Here is a 7,158-nt window from a genome sequence, read left to right on the forward strand (position 1 = left end):
ATCATTGGGGCCCCACGTAGTAACTCTGATCCCATTTCCATGAAGGCAGCATTACCCATGAGGGGTAGGTGGCAGGCTCTGGGAGGACTGTGGACACAAAAAACAGGGCACATTAATCCACAAGAGAGCAACATTGTATGCTGGAGCAGGCTGAGGCACATATCGGGTGATGGCAGCAGCAGTTCTCCCTGTGTGGTGGGATGCCAGGGCACCTTGTGTCATGCTTTTACTGCACAGCAACCCCTGGATCTAATTCAGTTTTGTCTGGCTCTTAGGAGGAAACAGTCCTTCTAACTCTGGCTGGCTCTCTTGCTCTCATCTGACTCGTCTGCCACCTCACCACTGCTGGGTTCTCCAGCCCCATGAATTCCACTGTATGGACTGCAATCTGTTCTTCACTTGAGAGTCTCAATTTTTTTTGGAAAAGAAATGCATTTTTGGCCTCTGTGGCTTCAGAAAAAATCTTAAATATGTGAACTTTCTATAATGCGAAAGAGGGTGGACAAATAAAAAGAGCCAAGATTTATTATTTTTGAGTCCAAGGCATACTTTTTAGTAGTATAACTTAGAAATTTTGAACCTTGACTTTTTTTTTTTTTTTTTTTTTTTTTTTTAGGCAAAAGTAACACTATAGAAAAAGAGAGGAGAGGCCCTCTGCATCTGCATGTGTATCTGGAGCTGTATCGTGGAAGTGAAAGGGATTATTTCTGATAAATAAAGTGTGCACTTCTGGCATCTGGATTTTGGGAGAGTTTCTAATCTCTAATTTCCTTTGTGTCAGCTCATGTAACCAGAATTACTAGAATCTCATCCCTCTTATCCCAACCTTCTGTTTGTCATCTATATAGAACTCTGAAATTCCAAACATGCTGGTGTGAGAAGACTGTGCAAGTCCTCTGGTTGCATGAAAATCTTTATTTGTGGGATTTTTTGTCTTTTCTGATCAGGTGCACAGCACAAGCCTGGTTCCCACAGCTGAGAGGAAGCTGTTTCTTGGTGTTCACTCTCCTGGGCAGCAATTACAATTTGTCAGGAATGCAGTTTATTTTGTAATTCAGCATTTCCCCATAGCACAATTGTGTAACACCTATGCAAATATTTGTTCCTATTAAACTGTTGGAAAAAATAAAACATGGTGGAGTTCAGAACAGTTGCAGCCTAAGTTAGTTATAGGAAAAAACCTTTTCTTCCATTGTCCTTGAACCTGGTCCAGCTGTGATTGAAATTGTCAGTATGACTCCCACTGACTTCTGTAGGAATAATTCCAGACCTTAAATACTTGTAGTTCCTGGCAGGTGCTATATTGGCAGTGGTCATCTATTTACATATTCACATGGAATATTAGAGATAAAACAGGGCTGTCTTCATTGCTTAAGTACAAATCTTGAGGGACAACAGCTGGACGTCAAATGGACATCGGTTGCTGTGCTGCTGCAATCACTGGTTTCTCTGATTAAATGCTGTTAATGGAACCAAAGTGTTGTTTTTATTTTTATTTTTTCTTCTGATTAATTCTGTATTTTATCCATTTATAGTGTTAGGCTTAGGTAATTAACACCACCTCCTACCCACTCTCAAGCAATCATGAGGTAAGAAGAGGTTAATGTGACAGATCCAGCAGCAGTGCTTTTTGCTTTCTGGGTCTTATTGAAGTCTTTAAGAGTAAACACTTAGAGCAAGCAAAATACGTGATATTTGTTACTTGCAGTCCAGGGACCCTGAGGCTGGCCAGACACAATGAGGGGTCGTAAAGTGGTTTCTTCCTTTCTATGTAAATATGGAAGGGGCTGATCTTTGTGTAGTTTGGGCTTGGGTGTGTTATTTTTAGATTTTAGGACTTTCTGAAAAATAATGAGCACAAAGTGTCCCAGGGAGAAAAGCAATGTTGGTTTGTTTGGTGTTTTTTTTAAAGGAACAGAGAGGATTTCACATGATCATTGGGCAGTTGTAGTATTATGAAAAACAGCAATAAAAAGAAAGAAAACAGGAATGTAGAGAAAGCAGCTGTAACTTTTCCCCCACATTCTTTTTTTATTTCATTTGGAGGGAAAAAAAGACCAGGATAAGAAATAATGCAGGAAGTATTTTTTTATTGAATGTTCATAGTCTGATAGTAAAGAATGAGGTGATTATTAAAATGTAGGCTTTCCTATATGGAAATTAGGTGATCATATGTCTATCCCCACCAGGATGCAATGTGGTTGAAATGACTGTCAAACTATTTACTCAGTGATAGCTCTTACTTAAGCTGCCACTGGTAGAGAACTCCATGCATTACATCCCTCAGGCTGCCACATGGTACATGAAAAAAACAGGTGGAAATGCAGACTCAAAGAAAATAAAAATAAAATAAATTTTTATGAAGACTGTAGGATGTAAGCTCATGTTTTGAGTGGATTGCATGAAATATCTGAAATGTATTTTGGTAAATAATTCAACGTAATTCATTTAACTGGAAAAAAATATAATTGATCACTTCATTTTTTCCAGAGTAGAATCATGGATCAGTAAGGTTGGAAAAGACCTCCAAGATCATCCAATCCAACCATCCAGATATCACCAATATTTTCCACTAACCCAAGTCCCTCAGTACAAAATCTAAATTTCTTTTGAACACCTCCAGGGTCGGTGACTCCACCACCTCCCTGGGCAGCCCATTTCAGCACCTGACCACTCTCTTGCAGGATTTCCTAACATGCAACTTGAATCTCCCCCGGCGCAACTTGAGGCCAAGCATCTGTTCATTTACATGAAGTTTTAGATTTTAAGAGTGGCTCCCATTTATTTTGCCCTGCATAGAATGGTAGGTTGCTTTAGCTTTACAGCAACCCCTTTGCCTTTTTGAAGTCATTATTTGGTTCAAGTCAAGAAAACTACAATTTGAAAATAAAATAAACAGTAGCTTATATTTCATTACAATTAAAAAAAAATAAAATGTTACGATAACACTTTTCATACAGATTCATTCTGTAAATTGCTTTTTTTTTTTTTTTTTTTTAGCACAGTTATTTAACTACACTTTTCCTGGTGCCAATGTTGAGAAGAAGTGAAGCTGGAGTGAGTATGTTAAATGAGACTATCAAGGAGTTGCAGGGCCACATTCAATGAGTCTGCAGACAGAAACTGTACTATCTGAGAAATACTCTTTGTCCTACAAAGGAAAAAGTGCCAGGTAGTCCATATAATAATTTGTGATTTACAGTATTTTAACTTCTGAATAGTGTTGTGTTATAATGCTCTAGAAGGTAGACACAAATGGTATTCTGAAATGAAAGAGAGACAGAGTCCGTAGTGCCTGTTAAATGTAATCTTAAACTTGACTATATGCAAAATAACTAACCCGGAAAAATCTTTAAAAAACAAAAAATTACTATCACCTAATATTTATACATTGTTATAGTGGTTAATAATGTTTTGCAATAATGTATGTGCATCTCTGTCTTTTCAGGAATATCCTGATTGCAGGAATGATATGTGTAATGTAATGCGTAGAAACTCTCATCACTTGAAGAGTCCATTATGGAATTATATCTTTATATCTCTAACTCATGTGCAAAACTAATACGGAGAATGTTCATGCTGCAGTTGGTTGAGAAGAACAATGCAATAGTAAGTCAAAAAGCTTTTTTTTTTTTTTTTTTTTAATCCACTGATGCTTTATTCTATCTGAACTCATCACTAGGAGACATCAAAAATCTTTACAAATTGAGTTACGGAGGTAACATGATAGGGATGTGCATAGAAATCTAAGCCTTCATTTATTTATTTTTAATTAGTAAGTGCTCTGTGTAGTGCAGTGAAACAAACGTGCTTGCTAGAGTTTCTCCATTTAAAGTGCTTTACGAGCAAAGTTCAGGTTTTGAAGCATTTAAGTCAATGTAATTGCCTTTGATGTCTGCTGCTTTTCATATTTTTCTCTCCAAGGTGTATTTCTCATTTTTGCTGCCTCACTCTCCCTGTGTATCTGATCTCTTTCACCTTCAGATATATAGATGTCTTTCTTAGTACTTTCAGCCTTCACCTCATCAGTAAAGCTTCAATGGACAATACTGTTTGAATCAGAAATTTAACACCACCGCACCATGAAGGGCATCATCAGGTCTAACTGCACTCATAGGACAATCATGTAGATATCCACACAAGCTTTAAACTGGCTAGGTTCAGTAGCAGTGCAGGTCTAGACCACCATATGAATCAGCATGTGTTCCTGTAGCCTAGTAAGAAAGTTCTGCAGATTAGATGCACACAAAGTCTTGCAAGACCTTCTTCAGTGGGAAGTTACACTGTCCAGTAGTTTTGAAGATCCCTGCCTTAGATCAGGATACTCAGGTTTAGGTCACTGCTGACTGAAAAACTTAATCTTTTAACATATCTGATACAAAATTAATTATACGCTTTTATGTATGTGTTTTCTTTACGCTGTGTTTGGATCCAGAATGGCTTTCCTTCTCTTCCAGTTAGTAGAGGTCTTCTGTGCCAGAGGAGCTTTTGATTATGATCTGGATTCACAATTCATGTAAGTGTGGAGATTAATTAAGTGAAGAAGGCATACCCCAGACATTTATAATTAACGCTTCAGTCGGGTATAAACCAGGGCTCCAAAGATGAAAGCTTAATGCTTGAATGATTTACTGAATCACACATTCCCTTTCAGCCACTGTTTTAAGGGCATGGTCTTTGCCAGCTCCACACACATACTTTGAGAATTATTCACTTCGGAGCTTCTTGCATGATCAATTTTGCAGTATTTTTTTCCTAAGTGCCTTGGTACATGCTCATGTTTAATTCTTCAAACTTGTATCAATTCATCAGACCTGATTAAACTTTTTAGACCTGAAAGTAGATTCTTTGCATATTGAAGAATTTAATCTCATACCTAATAGTTTCTACCTCCAGGGTTCCTCACATGAAAGTTATTCTCCACAATCTTTTCAGATGCTTTTTAAATACATTCTGGAAAACTATGATGACTTTAGGGGGCATCTAAATAAGATGGGGAAATTTACTCTGAGCCTTAATTTTTCTACTAGAAGGTGGACAAGCTTTTCCATTTCAAACTTTGAAGAACTTAGGTTTTTTTCCTTCTCAATTTCAGAGAGACTATTTGGAATCTGATCCAATACTCCCTAAGTCTAAAAGAACTGTGGGTAAGAAGAGAAGCCTGTATGGCTAAAAGCAAGCTAAACGGGTCATTAGGAGTAAAAAGACATTGTTCAGTATGTGGAAATCCAAATGAAGAACATAGAAAAAATATAAAGCTTCTGGCAATCTTAATTTGAAGCCAAATTAAAACTAGACAAAAAAGATTCTGAGGAGCAAGGGTGTAAGACGTGATAATAAAAACTTTTTTCAAGTACATCAGAAACAGGAAGTTTGCCAGCAAATTGATGGAGCCAATATATTACTGGAATGAAAAAAGACCACTGTAGAAGTATAGGTCATTAGCAAAAAGGAGCACAAGTATCACAAGCACAGATGTTCATTATGGAGAGGTTTGAGGAAGTTTCCCTGTTGGAGCCATACTTTGTTGAGGTCTGCCATGAGAAGCTAGATATTCCTTAAGGTCACTTCCAACCCAAACCTTTTTATGATTCTGTTCTGTTTAGTGGTTTGATAGTAACGGAGATGAGAATTAATCAAAGGGATAAGGGCTACAGTGGAAATGAGCAACTTGCACAAAAACTCTAAGGAATCTCAAAGAGTAGACAACTATTCTTGTATCTCTGCACTTAAGATAGCCTGTTTTAGGGGTGTATGACAATCTGTGTGTGATACTGCTTTTACGAAATTCTTTTGCACAATCAGGAAAGAACAGATTTGAAGAGGACTTCCATACTCCTATAATCCTTCCTTAATGTAGTAAAAGCAAGGCAACAAAAAGAAACAAACCTAAGCTTATCAGAGAGCAAAAGAGATCAAGTTTGAGGCCCTTCTATTTTTTACAGGTAATTTAAATAAGGCAAATAGCGAGTTCTGGGAGGTCATTTATTGATGACGCTTACTGTGATGTTGGATGCATATTCATTTTGCATATAAGAATGAAGTTCTTTGAAAATATTCTGCATAGTTACTTAGATGCCATTAGATTTGAATGTTTTCCATTCTTTTTAACATAGCTCTGTGCTATGTATGGCACAGTTCTGTTTCCTGTATGCTTCAAGGCAGTTTACTTTCAAACTGTGGTAAGCTCTCAACCTGAAATGTAAGGTCGTGAGGGAGGAAAGATTCTTACAGAAGATAAACTAATTAATAGCTTTCAATAATTTAGTTAAGTTAAAAGATACATGTAGGGATCTACTTCCAAATGGCAAAGGATGAACCAAAAATACACATTAGTAAGGCAGTACTATGTCTATTTTTTTTTTTTACAGCAAAACAATTATTCCTATGTAATTGTTTCAAATTCAATTTAAAACTAATACTGTTTTTTTTTTTTTTTGTTTTGTTTTGTTTTTTTTTTCATCACTGCTTGGCTTTTGACAGGAAACTGCCTTCTGTTCTTGCCTTACCAGACCCTGAGTCTAAATCAGTCTCATGCACTGCACAGTTGGGATAAAGAGTGAAAGGGAGGAAGTAATAGTACCTGAAAATCAAATGGGGACTGTGAGACATTTGGTTGTTCATATGTCTGGAAGAAAAGCTGGTGTTCCCACTTCTCTGTAGAACTGGTCTGGCTGATTTGAGAGACAGGCCTCAGCTCTGTACCCCATCCCTGGTACTCAAGGGAAAAATAAGGATAAAGTTTATTGTAAGTGATATTTTTGGTTAATACGTACAACGGCCACCTGGTCCCTGCCTGATCGCCAGCACAAACCAGAGCAGCCAGTTCATATCCCATTTCCCCTGCTCCTTCTGGAGCTCTGGAAAGTAACAAAAAAAAGGGTAGAGCCGTGCACATCATCTTTTCTTCAATTCCTCTTCTATTCCTCAGTTCAAAATCTGCCATCAGTGTTGGGGCCTGAAGCATAACTGAGGAAAGAGATGCTTTTCTGCCTATCTTGTGCCTCCTAAGGGGCTTCTGCATAGAATATAGTTTAATGTGGCCATTTCTGCCTTCTTTTTCATAATCAGTGATATAAACAGACTATATTCAAACTGTCCTCTGACCTATAACTTGGGAAGATCTATGTTGGTAGAGCTGCATTCAATAATAGCCCA

The 7,158-nt window shown here is 37.4% G+C and overlaps 1 long non-coding RNA gene across 1 annotated transcript; it reads left to right on the top strand.

Moving 5' to 3' along the window:
* Positions 1–2,730: 2,730 nt before the first annotated feature.
* Positions 2,731–3,543, top strand: LOC122156276. Its single transcript, XR_006167431.1, has 3 exons — positions 2,731–2,803; positions 3,001–3,172; positions 3,449–3,543. It is a non-coding gene; the product is annotated as an uncharacterized LOC122156276 (long non-coding RNA).
* The last annotated feature ends 3,615 nt before the right edge of the window (positions 3,544–7,158 follow it).

This window comes from Centrocercus urophasianus, unplaced genomic scaffold (assembly GCF_019232065.1).
Source record: "Centrocercus urophasianus isolate 14NV4802_14NV808 unplaced genomic scaffold, USGS_Curo_1.0 seq_12, whole genome shotgun sequence".
Classification (NCBI taxonomy): Eukaryota; Metazoa; Chordata; class Aves; order Galliformes; family Phasianidae; genus Centrocercus; species Centrocercus urophasianus.